Source organism: Microtus oregoni, unplaced genomic scaffold, assembly GCF_018167655.1.
Source record: "Microtus oregoni isolate MIOR12 unplaced genomic scaffold, Mior012 000018F_ref0000195, whole genome shotgun sequence".
In the NCBI taxonomy this organism is placed as follows: domain Eukaryota; kingdom Metazoa; phylum Chordata; class Mammalia; order Rodentia; family Cricetidae; genus Microtus; species Microtus oregoni.
In genome coordinates this window covers 39,707,158-39,723,946 of record NW_024543077.1, presented here as the reverse complement: position 1 = coordinate 39,723,946, position 16,789 = coordinate 39,707,158, and positions in this window count along the sequence as shown.

Below are 16,789 nucleotides of genomic sequence, written 5' to 3'. Positions count from 1 at the left end.
CAGTGTCTCGAGGAGTCCTCAGACACTAACTGGGTAGCCATCTGGGAACACTCCAGCCTGTAAGCCACTCTCCATCCATGCTCCCCCAGAAACATGCATCCCTTAAACTTATGCGTGAAGTGCAATTTGCTCTTGATTTACAGACTTGGGGAAGAGGGAGAGAGCCAGTCCGAGGGTCTTTGATCATAAGACTGCGGTTCTTGGGTACATAGTTCTAGCTTTGGGGTGGACCGTCCCCAGGGTCCCACAGACTCTCCTCATCTCTCACCACCTTGGAAGGAAGATACCACCTGGGAAAAGCTGGAGCAGCCCCATTGGATCAGGGCCGAGAGTTTTCTTGTTCTCAAGGCTGTCTTTCTCCACAGCTAATAAAGAATAAAAAGAAAAAGTCAAAGTGGACGGTAGTGTGCTCTTGTGATCCCAGTCCTGAAGAGCTAAATGTAGTCAATCTAGACACCCGATCTAGACACCCAAGACTGCTCCAGGCCAAGGAAAGAATTTATCTCAAAAAAGAAGGTGGATGATTCCTGAGACAAAACACCTGAAGTTGACCTCTACATGCATTGTGCATACGTGTGCACGTGAACCTGTAACAACATGAACACACATACACATACGAAGTAGTCACATATAGCTAATGTTAGAACTAGAACAAGACCCCAGGGCTGCCAGCAACTGTTCACTTGTCATAGAGGTTTGAGAAGTGGGGAAGCAGTGACCCCAGTGAAGACTTCACGTCTTGTGTTCTCTCCCTGATCGTACACTCTGTGATTGACATTCTGGAACTTTAGACACAAGGACAGACTAATCCCTAATGCAATATGCCGGGTGTCCATACAAGAGGGCAACTTCAGACTTGAACCACTGGATGCCAAGCAGAAATAATGCAGAAATTAGCAATTCAGTCATTTTCAGAGATAAACCCAGCATAGCTGCATCAGGAGCTTTTTGAATTGGCTCTGGAACATGCTCTTTTCGTAAATATTCAGCTTCCCACGTCACCGCATTCCCTCGCTTTCTCATAGGTCCCTTCTTTTTGACCCTTAGAATTCAGGACCAGCTCTTGAATTATCCTTTCATTACCGGTTCCTATCCTGCTGAGAACATTGCAACTCGAAGGAATTAAACCATCTGCCATCTCGGCTGCTCACACTCTAGAAAGACTCGGCAGAGTCCTATCTCATTAGGCTTTAATCTCAGCCAGGAATTTCTCTTCTTCTGATCGGCCCAGCCTTCCTTCTGTTTGGTGGTCCCAGACTTCTATACTCCCTGCAAGCCTTCCCTTGACTGCCCCCACCCCCGGGTAGGAAATGTCCTTGCTTCTTCCACGCTTCAGAAAAGGTAAAAGCCTCCGTGATGGTCACCTTGGCTCAACTTGACAGGGTTTAGAACCACAGGAGACATTATCTCTGGAGCGCCTGGGAAAACATTTCCAGAGGTTTTAAATGAGTAGAAAAGGCCCACCCAGAATGTGGGTGGCATCAGTCCATGGTCTGGAGCCCTGGACTGATGAAGGAGACAGAGACAGACAGACAGCAAATAAATGTTTAAAATTTTCTACCAGACCAAGAAGCTATACTATAAAACTTGTTAATTCATTGAAAAACATTGTTGAGCTCCTGCAGTGTTTCAGGTACTTTGTAAAAAAAAAAAAAATCAGTTATGTCCTCAATGAATCCCTAAGGAGAACATAAAGACAAAAAAACCTACTGGTTGACTGGGCAGTGGTGGTGCATGCCTTTAATCCCAACACTCAGGAAAAAGCCAGTTCCAGGACAGCCAAGGCTACACAAAAAGAAATCCTATCTTGAAAAAAAACCAAAACAGCCGGGCGGTGATGGTGCATGTCTTTAATCCCAGCACTAGGGAGGCAGAGGCAGGCGGATCTCTGTGAGTTCGAGGCCAGCCTGGTCTACAAGAGTGAGTTCCAGGACAGGCTCCAAAGCTACAGAGAAACACTGTCTTGAAAAACCACAAGAAAAGAAAGAAAAAACAAACAAAGAAACAAAAAAATCCTTACTGGATGGTGCACTATGAATGTATTTGTATATATTTATGCATAATGCATATTATTTTACTGACAGTGCATATGGGGTATACATAGATGGCAATGCCTTGTCAAGAAATAATTTTTAGCAAACAGAGCCTGGGGATAAAAGAGGCACTGAAGTGTGCAAAAAAGGTACCATTAAATTAATTCAGTTTATTTTTAAGATCCTTGGGGTCTAGTTATTTTTGTCACAAATGCTAACAAGTTCTTTGGCTGACTTCCTAGATTATTAGGAGCTGCGAATCAAGGGGGTTGGGGAAGCGTTGGATCAGGAGCAAGCAGTGGCGGCTGGCTGCGGATGAGGCAGAGAAATAGATGATGACCATGGCAGAAGAAGCATCTGGAGCCATCTAGTATCTGGGCATTGCTGTGCCGTGGACCAGTAGAAGAACAGATGCTTTCAGTCAGTGTCTGAGTCAGACAAAGGTTAAAGGATGTTCTGTGCGTGTGCTATTTCAAGAGGGGAAGAAAATTATTGAATGCATTTCAGAAGGCTTTCTGTGCAAAACGATCCCAATGCAAAAGCAAGTTTCAGCTCTGTGGAGTTGGGCTATTTGGAGAATCCACTTAAATGATGACATCAAACAACTGGGAAAATATCACTTTTGATTATAACTAACACATAATAACACTAAATTCCTCAGTTAAAAAAATTATATATAATAAAACGTTCTATTTATAAGTTGAAGGCAAGAACAGAAGAGAAAGCCAAGTGACCGTGGGAGGGGGTGGAACGGATGGTGGCTTTGGGAGCGGCTTGAACAAAAGCATGGTCTCCCTAAGTCGGTTATTATTCCTGGGCATGTTTAAGATGCAGCGGAGGGGCCGGAAAGATGGTTCGGTTGGCAAAGCGCCTGCCATGTCAGCATGGGAGCCTGAATTTGGATCCCAAGCACCCACATGACAGCCGTGTGGGGTCACATACATCTATAATCCTAGCACTGGAAGGAGCAGAGGCAGACAGAACCCTGTCAGCCAGTCTAGCCAACCAGTAAACTGAGAAGACATGAACCAGAGAAGTGTTTGGAAAGGCGTAATTATGTTTCTGCTTCTTTTCTTGTCTCCTTTGTGTCTTTCTTGATTAATCTTTAGTATAGAAGGCCAGGGTTGGGGTATTGCCCAGGGGTAGAGTCTTGTCTAGCATGCAATAAAGGCCTGGGTTTAATCCTGAGCGAGATTCCCAAGAGCAGAGACTGTGACTCTTTTGGTTCTTGTTGTGAATTTGGCACCTAGGATAGTATCTGACCTATAGGAGTTTCTCTGTCAGTTGGGCCATAGTGCCTGATATAAGAACACAATCCCCAAACTGTTGTGTCTTGATGTAGAAGTTTATTTTTTCTTTACCTGGATATTCGGTGTGAGGGTTTCTAGCATCTTCCACTCATGCAACAGTCTGAGGAACTGAGACTCTACCTAGCCTGGCTTTCACCATTCCCAAGGCATTTGTCCCTCTCAGGGGTCAGCCACCAAATGAGAAATGTGTGAAGAAAGTACACCTGCTTCTTGAAGGCTGTGCCTTCAAAGGACACAATACACCTCCACCTGCGGCTCACTGGTGAGAACGAGTCATTCAACCACAGGCTGGAAGAGTGTGGTCTCTGACTTAACAGCTACTTCCCAAAGTCACTCTGAATGGAAAGTGAGCAGATATTAGCGGGCAATTGGCTGTCTCTCTCCCAGTGCGTACACACTTACTGTATGTATATGAATGAATGTTGGGACTAATGAGTCCTGGCCTTCAGCTGGATATTGGGGTTAATGAGTCCTGGCCTTCAGCTGCTCTTCCCTGCTAGAACCTTCTAATTGAAGTTACTAGAAGCTGTGAATAGCTTAGAGGATCAGAGGATGGGATTTTCTCCTGTTGGCCATTGACTGCAATGTATTTAAGCCTACATGGAGCTAATAAAGAGGGGCTTTTGTATCAGTGTTTGAAGGTCTGCGAGTCGGTCTGTCTCTGCGTCTGTATTCTCAGCCTTCAGCCCCTTGCCCGAAGCTCGGGAACTGGGGTCTAGCGCACAGAGCGCAGACGGGGCAGCGGTGCACGGCACATGAAGAATGTCTCTGCGGCTTCCCAGTTCTTTATACATGTAACAGCATGTACATCTCAGGGAGTGGAGCTTGTATCCAGCCCACACAATCACTGGCGACTCTGTTGGTATGTATCTTAGCGTACAGCAAGCGGGGAGTACCAGGGAGCAGTGTGTCCTCTGCCGGCCTGGCCACCTGAAGCCAAGCAATATCTAGCAGAGTCAGAATCCTTGCCCAGAGGTCCTGAGAGGTCACTGTACGATACCGTGAAAGTGACGCCTAAGTTGCAGTGGAGAGCCCAGGACACTAGATAGGTAGGAATCATGGCCTGTCCACCCAGGAAAGCTGCGCACATTGGAGCCTGTCCAAGAGAGAGACTGTGTGTTATAGGTGGAAACACCGAAGTGTCAGGGTTACCTGAACCCTTTGGGACAGAGATGAACCCGTTGCAAGTCTCAGCTGCCAAATGCGGAACCACGGGATTTGGTGTCTGCCCTGCCAGGGTTTGGTCTTTCTTTGAGCCAATCTTTGGGGAATGTGAATGTGTGCTCTGAGTGTGTTGGAAGTACACAGTTTGGTTTGGGGGTTTACAGGGCGTCACAGTTAAAAGGTTGTCATGCATCTCAGAACAGACTCTGAAAGTTTGAGTTTTAAACAGTGTCGGGACTTTGGAAACTGGACAAGATGCATTTCGCAAGAAGAAATGGCTGCGAGCCTATCAAGGTAAAGGCTGGGGTGTTGCAGTTTGGATGTGAAACGTCGTCATAGGCTCGTATATTTGAAACCTTGCTATTCAGCTGGAGCCCTCTTGGGAAGGTTGCAGCATCCGAGGAGGACACGTCCTGCTGTAGAAAAATTTTCTCACTGGAACCAAACTTTGAAACTTTACAGCTGGCTCTATGTCCTGTTCCCCCTTTGCTTCCTCCGTGTGGATGCAATGCGACCAGCAAGCCTCTCTCTGTTGCTTCTATTCTTACTCTCCCTGCTGCCTGTCTTCCTTACCACAATCACCCGCGTCTGTAATGATCTGTCCTGTCTCTTTAAGAGACAAGCCACGCCCACTCCCTCCCCTGTCGGCTGAGGCAGGCAGATCTTTCCTGTTTGCCGTCTGAGCCTCTTTCTTTTTCGTCTCCCTCTCAAAAAGGCAGCTTTGATCTCCTCTCTCTCTCTCTCTCTCTCTCTCTCTCTCTCTCTCCCTCTCCCTCTCCCTCTCCCTCTCCCTCTCTCTCACCTCCCCCCTCTCTCTTCTCTCCTTTTAATCCTTCACAGCGTCCCTCTGGAACTGCGAGCCACATGGACCCCTTCCTCCCTTAAGTTGCTTCGGTCAGGGGTGTTTTTTTTTTTAATCACAGCAGCAGGAAAGGGACCACCACGCCCTTCTAACAGACATCACTAAAATCCAGACTGCAGCAGAATCTCATAAGCAAGGTTCAGCCATTGGATATCAGGCAGCGAGGGGTAGTGATCTTGACAGAGACCAGCAGTCACCCCAGCCTGGTGTCTGGAAAGAGTTTCTAGGTCACGTTGAGGAGGAAGAAGTAGGGCTAAGTCTGAGTGTCTTCCTCGCTGGAAAAGACAAAGTCCAGGGAGGCCAAGGTGGCTGGAGTTTGCCGGACAAAGTACCAGAGGGGACAGCACTGTGAAGGAGATAAGGCCAGGAATCTGCAAGTCACCCCCACATATCAGCTGAGGGCTAATCAGTGCCTGTGACTAAGAGAACCACCCTCTGGGAGAGAGGCACAGTCTTCAAAGCTCACCCGGAGATGGTCTAAGTCCTGTGCTGAGCAGAATGGAGAACCCTTGCTCTCACGGACCTTGCCCCAGGTGAAAGCGGATTCTGGTGCAGATAGCAAAGACCGAGCATGCAGAAAAGATGAAACTGTTTATAAGAAATTTTGCCGCATTTCAGAACAAGGCTAAAAGAAAAATCTATAGAAATACGAAAAATATGGCACATAAGATAAATTTACAATGTTGAGCATTTAATTTAAAATGAAAATATAAAGAGTAAGGAAAATATGATTCATAATAAAGAAAGCAACCAACCAATAGAATTAGGCTTAGAAATTCCACAGACAATAAAATTAGTATATAGAAATATTCAAACGGGTAGGAAAGGGGGGTTCCTTAGAGGCATGGAGGAAGATAGATAGATAGATAGATAGATGTAACTAAAAAAGGGAAATTGCACTAGAAAGTAAATAATGTGGAGAACAGTAGAGGAAGACTCATGCATGACATCATGGAGTGGAGACATCAACCTCTGTCTCGGCTTTTATACGCACATGTGCGCGTATACACATGCGTGCCTCCTACACACAGTAAAATGAACTAAAATTCTAGGTGCAATTAGCATGCTTGATATGAAACCGCATTGCATGAACTTAAGAGCAGATTGGAAATTGAGGAAGAAAGTATTACTAAACCTGAGTAGAGACCATTCAAAGTGAAACCCAGAACAAAAGAGGCACACTACCAGAAAAGCGGCCATGCAGCTTTAATAGGCTGATGACTGTATAGTTAAAGTTCCCAGAGGAGGGCAGGAAGGGACGAAATAAATGCTTGAGCAAAGAATGTTTGAAAGTTTATGAATCTGTTGGAAACCGTAAACCCATAGATCAAAGAAGCCCAACGAACGCCCAGTGCAAAAGCCATAAATTAAAGCCCACCAAAAACCATGGCAATCAACTGCTAGGTGATGTTGACTGCTGAGCAAAGTAAGCACATGAGTAATAAACTCTGGGTCACCCATGGTGTGTCCCTGTCCCATTCAGGAAAGGAACCAAAAACGCTTCACCTCAGTGCCTTTTAACCAAGAGTGAGCCCAGATTTAAATTCTCCCGCCTTGCTTTTCATGTGTCCTCCGTCCTTTCCTGTCTGTGTGCTGTTTGAGCCCGTATCTGCACCTGCCTGAGAGCTGTCTTGTCTGTCTGTCCTGGCGCCTGTCTGTGCGATTGTATCCGTGTGTATGTCTGTCCCTAACAAAGGGCTCTCTTTACTGAACAGCACAGACATCAACACATGGGGAAGGCGTGAGGGATATTTTAAAGAAATCTTTGACAGAATTTTATAAGGGATTAAGTCACTGGCTCCAACCGACCCAGATAACAAACAGAACAACAAACATCATCGATTATCAAGCCATATACATAGACTGATCTCGTCATTTATGGTGGGTGCTCATTTTTTAGGCCGCTTTCAGCCTGTTTGCTGTTTCCCGCAAATGATAGGCTAACACGCACACAAACACACGTGCATCCATTACTCTTGGATCAGCGGCATGGAAGGATAGGTAAGGTGACAACTCTCTGCATTGTCTTTGGTCAGAAACTTCGGTTCCAAGGGAAATCTAAGGCAAGCAAGGTTGTTTATTACGGTGTTCTCTTAAAAGCAGGCTAAACAAACAGGCTGAATACATGATAGGCACAGCAGTCTTGGGCCTTAGCTGACCTTAAGGTGTATTTTTAACGCTAGCTGTGAGTTCCAGAAAATGTTCCAGTCTCTTAGAATATAGGGGGTATTTTTATCACGATGTATTGCCGCAATACATCCCTGGGCAAGCCCGACCTATCAGTCGGTCTTGGAATTTTCCCTTTGGCCAAAGCCTGGCTAAACTAAGACATGGTAGCTCTGGAACTTTGTCAACACATGAAGTTTCGTGTCCACTCCATCACAGACTCTGGAAGACAGCCTTTTGAGTTCCATCACCTGCCTTTCAGCTAGAGGCTGCAGCCGCTGACCCCAGCTTCCCACGGGATGGCCTGCCATTGACTGCTCTGGGGATGTTTGCTTTGCCTTCCCGGCACTACAATTGATCTCTTGAGTTGTAACCCGTACTTACATCCTTGCACAACCAGCTTTTTACAATCCATGCGGACAGGGTTTGCTAGCCTTGGCTCTCAGCCCTTTCTCTTGACAACGATTTGATAAGAACCCCTTGTCCCAGATCTCTACACTCCCTGCCAACAGAATCTACCATTCACCTTTTCTGCTAGTTTTCCTGTGAAAGATTTCAAAAATGACATAAAAATTCAGACCATGTGTCATTATTCTAAATAACACCGAGCTCCACTTGACTGATACGCTAGGCTCATCAAGATAAAGGCTGAGAATTTCAGTTGCGTTTGACTTACAGATTAGAAGCCTGAATTGAAATACAGATCCTCTCACATCATATATGACTTCTGAGGACTGAGTATGTATGTAAGCTTGTTGCCAGTCAACAGGAAGCAGGAATGAAGAGAAACGGGGCATTTTGTGCAAGCTAAATAAAGTCTTTTGGGGCTCCTTTGGTCATCTTTGAATGCTTTCTTCTAGTATTGTCAATAAAAATAATCCTTCCACACACTTTGGTTTATGATCATATTACTCTTTACTAAACGCACTCAGGTATATGCCAGCCACGTGTGCACATCTGTAGAAAGCCCTGCATTGAGCCTGTGTGTATAACCCAGACATGAACCATGGCATCGCTGCCTGAGTAGTAGTCACAAAGGAAGCCACAGTCGAGAAAAGCCTCAGACAGATTTTTACTCTGACTTGGTGAGCTTCACTACCCAGGGTGAGGGAGAAGGAAGGGCTGAGAAATGGACAGGAAACTCTCTGGCCTTAGCCTCAGGGAGTTTGCAGTCTAGCGGGGAGAGAACCATCAAGCATAGAAAAATGAGAGTAATCATAAATTGTTAAGTCCAGGCATCACAACTAGGGCTAGAAGAGGCGGGACTTAAATATTCATGTCAGGAATCCGGTACCACTACAGTGAAGGGGGTGGGGAGAGAGCCTGGAATTTCAACCGGTCTCCAGATGTTGAGCGTGGGCACTCCGTGGTGCGGTAGTTACGTCTATGTGGTTTCTGGTTTAGCAAGCAGGTGTCTCGCTACCTCTTGTAACCTATGGAGGCCATAGGCCCTTGAGCAATGACAGACAGCGTTGCCAGGAAATCTGCATGACCAGGGCATCTGTACCGCATTGCCAGTCAGCCAGCCATGCGTTTCTCAACCATCTGCATAGATGGCTAATTGGGTTTTGTATGGTTTAGAATTATACATTCCATTATGTTCTTCTTTATTCTTACTACTAGGAATAGATTGACCTGAAAAGATAATGGAAGGGGAGAAAAAAATGATATCTGTGTGATATCATTTTATGATATGATATTATTGGGTAATTGGATCCAGTTTGACCAGATGGAATTTTCTGAACCAGGTGTGGTAGCCCAGGCCTGCATTCTCACCAACTGGGAGGCCAAGGAAGGAAGGTGGTGAGTTCAAATTCAGCTTGTCTGATAAAATAAAAACCCACAGGAAAAGGATGGAAAGGAAACATTGTATTTTGAAACTCAGATGCTGCTGCTGTCTGCCTTTCTTTCTTGGACTGATTTTGGCCATCGAGTATAAGAGAAATTTATACTCCTGTAAAAGCTGATTTGAACATTAAGAGAGTCAAATCATTTCAAACATTTTTGGTTGAGTTTACTAAACATTTATGAAGGATCTCCTTTTCACAAAGCATTGTAAAAATATTAGCGCAACTACCTATCACTTTTTCAATGAGAATTTATAATCATAAAAATTAGGGGCCAGGCAAGGTAGTTTATGCCTGTAATCCTGGCACTCAAGACTGCAAGGTGAGATTGTCTCAAAAAAATGTGATTAAATTCATTAAGTAATTAAATTAAGTTTACATTAGACATTGGTTGATAATTTAATGTGTTCAATTTAGTATGTAGCAGATTAAAGGCTAAATAGGGTGAGGTTTTTAAGATTCATAATCTGGTAGGACAAATATGGAAACAGCCAACCTATAAGACAAGGCACGGTGTGTTTTCTTAGCATAGAACAATGTTAGGTGCAATTTGTAGGACTGGATGATAGTCAAAAACCAAATCTCAGAACCTGGGCTTGGCATTGCTCACCTATAAACCCAGCTGTTGGGAGGTAGAAGCAGGAGGGTCACATTTAGGGTCATCCTTGGCTATATAGTAAGTCTGAGGCCAGCTGGGCTACATCTTGTCTTAGTCTTCCATCCCTCCCCACAAACAACTGAACCTCAAAGCCCAATCCGTGCCTCATGCCTATCACCCTAGAACTCGGGCAGCTGAGACAATGGAGTTTGAGACAAGTCTAGACCCTGTTTCACAGGAAGGATGAAAGAGAAGGAAGAAGGAAGAAAAAGGAGAATGGGGGGAAGAAGAGAAGCATGGGGAAAACTGGGAAGAGGGAAAGGTGGAAGGGAAGAGGAGGGAGCGGAAGAATAATCAGGCTTCCCCGATTCAAACCACAATTTCAGATTTATATTCCTGGAAAAGACAGGTTGGCAAAACATCCTTTGTGTGCAAATAATTTCTCTGAGGTTTACTAGGTAGTGCAAATCCCACTAATAGTATATGGAGAGAGAGAGAGAGAGAGAGAGAGAGAGAGAGAGAGAGAGTCTGTACTGGAATGTAAGTATCCAGAGACAAGAAATCAGTTTTGCTCATTGATGTGTTCCAAGTGCAATAAATAATGCTGGCAAGCCGGAAGGCAGAGGCAGGAGGATCTCTGTGAGTTTGAGGCCAGCCTGGTCCACAAGAGCTAGTTCTAGGACAGGCTCCAAAGCTACAGAGAAACCCTGTCTCAAAAAACCAAAAAAAAAAAAGAAAGAAAGAAAATTATGTAGTGTTTACAGGTTAGATTTTAGTCTCTAATCGTATCTTGTCTGATTATAGTGGCCAATCTTAAGCCTGGCTGTCCTAATCAGGTCTCCTGCTGTAGTGTTGGAGACTATCACATGGGGGTCTCAGGTCCAGATGACACCACAGCCTGTAACCCCGACCCTTCCTTAGCAGGGTGACTTCATCGCTACTGACAGAAGCACTCTTTATTTTTAGGACTGTTGTTGCTATAGTTACTGGAGCTGGCCTTCGGGATTACGTCCCTCAACAGTTAGTCTTTGACATGGAAATTTTGAAACAAGATAACATGTGAAATTAAAATATTTATGTATATGTTTCATAATAGGACTTTAATCATACAGTCAGCAGGAAGCATCAGATACTTTTTTTTTTTTTTTCGAGACAGGGTTTCTCTGTGGTTTTGGAGCCTGTCCTGGAACTAGCTCTTGTAGACCAGGCTGGTCTCGAACTCACAGAGATCCGCCTGCCTCTGCCTCCCAAGTGCTGGGATTAAAGGCGTGCGCCACCATCGCCGGGCTGTCAGATACTTTTCTTTTTCGAAATTCAGTTGCAACTGTGTAATTAAAGTAGGTAATACTTTACAGTGATTATCAAACCCCTTTTATTACAGTGTTTCAAATTAATAATTTACAAACAGTATCACTTACTTATAAGAGCACAGTATTCCTTTCTAGGCATAATTTCTCTGTGTACCCTGGCTGTCCTGGAACTCACTCTGTAGACCAGGCTGACCTCGAACTCACAGAGATCTGCCTGCCTCTGCCTCCCGAGTGCTGGAATTAAAGGCGTGCACCACTGCCTGTCCTTCCTTCAGTTTTAAAGCAAAAACATGATAAAGTATGGTATTTCAAATGACACAAGACCTGGTTTCCCTGGTAAGTGCACACAGTGTTCTTATTTTGCAACCACATTCCCAGAAACTTAAGTCTTTAGTAACAACTAAAATTCTTTCCAGTTCGTTTTGTAACTTGTGGGACATTTCACAAGAATTACTTCATGTCGTTGCACGTGAGGGAGATTAAACAGAAAGGCACACAGATCTCGAAGCACAGGGATTTCTTTTATTATTAAGGCCCTGTTTACCATTGCTCATACGCAGCAAAGCCAATTCATTCTAATGGAGTCTAAAGCAATCTTTACATGACTTCATATTTTATATGTTAATAACCGTACAGGAAAACACATACATGTAGAAATAGAAGGCAAGACACAGGTGGAGTATCGTGTTTAAGGTCGTTCTAATTGTGCTGATTCTGTACGGCTGTGAACTAAGTTACCAAGCCAGTCCACTCCTGGGGCAAGGTTCCCTGCACTGACACCTGGTCCAAGTCCATATTTCTGTCTTCTTGGTACTCTGGAGGGGAGGAGATGGCTTTCCTGTGATGAGGTCACACAGGCAATGCTGCGGGCAGAGTCTATGGCTGTGTTAGCTTTGTTTGCTTGTTCTTGTATCATGGGTATTGGCTTCGGTCACTGGGTTCCTTGTGAAACTCTCCTGAAGCTGCTCAGGTCCCCAATGGACGTGAGTTATTTCAGACCCGTGGATTGTGAATCCCACAAACCTAGCACGTACAAAGTGCAGCCTGTGGCAGTTTTCTGAATGACCTTTGTACTCTCCTTAGGCAGTCAGGACACCTCTCCCTCAGGAGGCCTCTTCCTAAATTCCGTATCCGGTTTGTGAGCGAGTACCCCATTTTGAGTTTATTTAATAATCTCAGTCTGGTGGCACAGGGTTGTAATCCCAGGTACTTGGGAGACTGTGGCAGAGGAACACACCACCAGCCCAGGTGACAGGAGTTCAGGGCCAGTCTGTGCAACCGTCGAGGCACTACTTTAAATAAGAGAGAGAGAGAGAGAGAGAGAATATGAGGCACTGGGCTCAGTCCCCAGTGCTGTAAAGAAAACCAGCCAGATTTAATTCATCAGCAATAAACACGAAGATAAGTATAATTAGAAGCTTAAAAGCCTGCTCCTTCCACAGTGCATGGTTTTGCTTGTCCTGTATACTGTGATAGACAAGGTAACACATTGTTTCTATGGGCTCTCAAATTAGACCCGTATTCAAAAATCTAACTTGAAACTTAGTAGCCAAATCATTTTGGGTTTTGTTACCTTCATTCCCTGGACTTGTCCCACATACAAAGTAGTCTAATAACACCATTACATGTTATCATGTGTGGTGCATAGTCATGAGGTGCTTATTCATGCTCGGGTAATTAGCATTATTTGAATGCTTTTGGGTCCTGTTCGAGAAACAAAACCCACATGAAATGCGCACCAGTTTAGATAATGGCCACGCGTGAGATAACAATGCAATCAACGCTTCGTAGGTGCTAGGGGATTCAAGTAATAATTTCCAAATTCCGGAAACAGATGGAAAGTTTCACTCTTTACTTTCAGCAAAAATTACGGCAGATCGAAAAGAAGTTATAAAAATGACACACACAAAAAAAGCCCTGTCTCGAAAAGCAAAAAACAAAAGACCAAAATGCTGTCATTCTCACTTTCAATACGCCAAGCACTTGCTTCATTTTCCTCTACCTGACCCAGCCAGCGAATGTACAATTACCCCGAAATGCAAACATTTTTAATAGATGCAAAGCCATTCGGGCTATCTCCTTGCATGAACGTCTGCAGCTTTGGTTTTTAGTGACGTTGAGGATTGGATCTCGTGGACTGCGTACGGACTTGGCTATGCTTCCACCCCCAGCCTGGTGATTTGTCTTACAAAATGATAGTATTCGGGGTGTGGGGGCAAACTCCTGTGATCCCAGGACTCAGGAGGCAGGGGCAGGAAGATGGCCAAAAGTACAAGACCTTAAGCATAAGAAAACAAAATGAACAAAGAAAACAGGGTCAATTTCACCAAAGCTACCAAATTTGTCTTAAAGATGTGTATAAAATGTTTTTGTTTAATTCTCCGGGACTTCTATACTTCTATGACTCTCTCTCCCTCCTCTCTCCTCATATTGCTCATTTGTGTCTTCCCCTCCTGCTCACCCCTAAACATTAGTCTTCTTAGTGGTTCTTGAACTTGGGTTTTGATTATCTCATTTCTCTTCTGCTATTTTTTACCTTCCCTAGAGTCCGTGCTGATTAGATTTGTCAACCTGACCCAAACTAGAATCGTTTGAGAAGAGGGAACCTCAGTTGAAGAATCACCCCCACCAGATTGGCCTTTAGGTGAGCCTTGCTGCATTTTCTTGGTTGACTGGCAGGGGAGGGCCCATTCTCTGTGGGCGATGCCACCCTGGGCTGGTGGTCCTTGGCTGAATAAGAAAACCAGTTGAGTAACCTATAGGGAGCAAGCCAGCAACCCAACCCATGTCTCTCCGTGGTCTCTGCTTCACTTTCTGCCTCCGGTTCCTCCCTTGAGTTCCTGACCTGATTTCCTTCATTGACGAACAGTTAAGATGAAACAAACCCTTTCCTGCCCAAGTTGCTTTGGTCAGTGTTCTGACACAGTACCAAAGACGCTACCTAAAACTGCTCCTTTTGGTGAGCCATTTATTGTTATAATTGTGCTGCCAAATAAAGAGAAATTTTTCAGAGGTTAATGATTTGTCCAATTCCTATGTCCTGTGAGAGAGAGTACATGTTGTATGATTTCAGTTGTGGCGTTTCGTTTGTTTTTGCAGAGCTGCATGTACGACGATTCCAGTTGTCTTAACTCTACGGAGCCTGAAATCTAATCAGTCATGGTAAATGTCCCTCATACTCTGGGAATGTGTTCTGCCTTTGTTCCAGCATTCTATAAATATTGCATCAAGCTGGGTGATAGCGTTGCTCAAGACTCCTGCAGCCTTGTTTCCCACTCGTCCTATCAATTACGGGAAACAGCGTTGCGAGCTGCAGCTGCGGCTCTCTCCCTTTAGCTCTGTTTGCTTCAGCTGTTTTGAAGCTCTGCTTAGATATTTAAGATTAGAGAGGGACTAGTAGGTTTTAAGGCAGGGTTTTGTTGCGTTACCAGGGCTGGCTTCCAACCTGCTATCTTCCTGCTTCTGCCTCTCATGTAGCTAGATCTACAGGCACACCGCCCTGTGCTCAGGTCTACTTGTCTTATGTATGCATGCGTGTGTGGTCACGCATGTACCCATACACGCACAAGCAGAGGCCAGTGCTGGGTGCCTTCCACTATCGCTATACCTTATTTATGTATTTTTTGAGACAGGGTCTCTTATGGAACCTGGAGCTTACCTGACTGGCTGGTCAGCAAAGCCCCAGGATCCGTTCCATCCCCCGGAACTGGGGTAACAAACACGCACCCCTGTGCCCATTTTCTCTTGGGTGCTAGATCCAAACTCAGGCCCTCATGATTGTACAGCAAGCACTTCACCGACTGACTCATCACCCAGTCCAAAATTTATCTTTTATTTTATTTATTTATTGGTTTTCTGAGACAAGGTTTCTCTGTGAAACAGTCCTGGGTGTCCTGGAACTCACTCTGTAGACCAGGCTGGCCTCAAACTCACAGAGGTCCACCTGCCTCTGCCTCCCAAGTGCTGGGATTAAGACCACCACCTGGCTCAAAATTTATCTTTTAATCGGCATGTTTTAAACTTTGGACCAATTCCAGCACAGGGAGACAGAAGCAGGCAAATCTCTGTGCGTCTGAGGCTAGCCTGGACTACATAGTGAATCCTTGTCTTAATCAATTAATTTTGGACTACATACTCTCAATGTAGTTATTAATGAGTTAATCGTCTTATTTCTAGTGACCTCAGTGTTTGTTTCTCTGCACTGTATCTTTCCTTTTAATGTAACTTTTTAATTAAATTATAAGTTTAAGTGCTAAAACATCATTATACAAATTTATGTGTGTGATACGTTTTGATACATTTGCATTGTCTAATGTTTAGACATTACACAGTTTCATTAAGTAAAATAACATTTCATTACTTCATCTCCAATTGTGACATACTCATCATGTAAAGTGATTCATTAACCTTCAGACAATAGAATGCAAATTTATATTTCTTGTCTTGTAGTTGCCTTTTCTCAATGATGCAATTATCAAAATCAACCCATCATAGCAGACTATATTAATAATTAGACTATTAAATCAATAAATATATTTTCTTAAATAAATCCAATCTATTGTTCTTGGAAAGATGGTTAAAATAGGCCAGGATCAGACCAGATCCTGGGCCTTGCTGGCCGTCAAGTCAAACTCAAACATTACAGAAACAAGGGCTTTGACAGGGACCAGCCTCAACAAAAATACCTCTTGCCAGGGTAGAGGCATGGGGATTTAGAAATATAGTAAAGAATATGAAGACGCGAATGAAAATAATAAAACGGAGAAACATATAGGATAGTATCAGGAGGGAGTGTCAGTGAGTACTGAAATTCACCTGCGTTAAATTTCCAACTGCTTAAAATACCCCTGACCCCAAAAGGTAGGAGTAAGACAAAAGACTGCTTTAACATGATACAAGAAAATGAACAGACCAATCGAAGGTCGCGGGCTGCATTCATAGTTAAACATTCTGTTGCTAGAACAAAACAAGTCATACTCACGTATTAGACCAAATAATTCTATAGGCAAACCACTCCCTGGGTGGAATCCCAAGTTATCTCCACAAAGGGAAATGGAACTTAGTTGTATACTTAGACTTTTGTTTGAGGTAGGAATAGTCTATTTCTCTATTCCTGCAGCACAAGGTCTGGTTATTAGGCACACCTATTGACAACAATCTTGAAAGAGCAGAACTCTCTGGTCTATATCTAGGTGGGACCTTTGTTTGAGGTGGTAACACTATAACCTTGGAGGAACTAGAGGTAAGTTCCAACTCTCCGACCTTTGGTCAACGTGGAAATAGGCTCCTATTTCCGGGTCTCCACAGGGCTTCAAAGACGAAAGCTGGTTTCTTGAAAATAATCAATGCTGTTAGTTATTCTAATCGATATGCAGTGGGTCGTTTGTGTTCCCCTAAAATATGTTGACACTTAATTCCACTGTGATGGTATTTGTTAAATCTCAAACCCTGGGAAAATGGGAGAGAACAGTCAGAAGCAAAGACATCTGGGCATGTCCA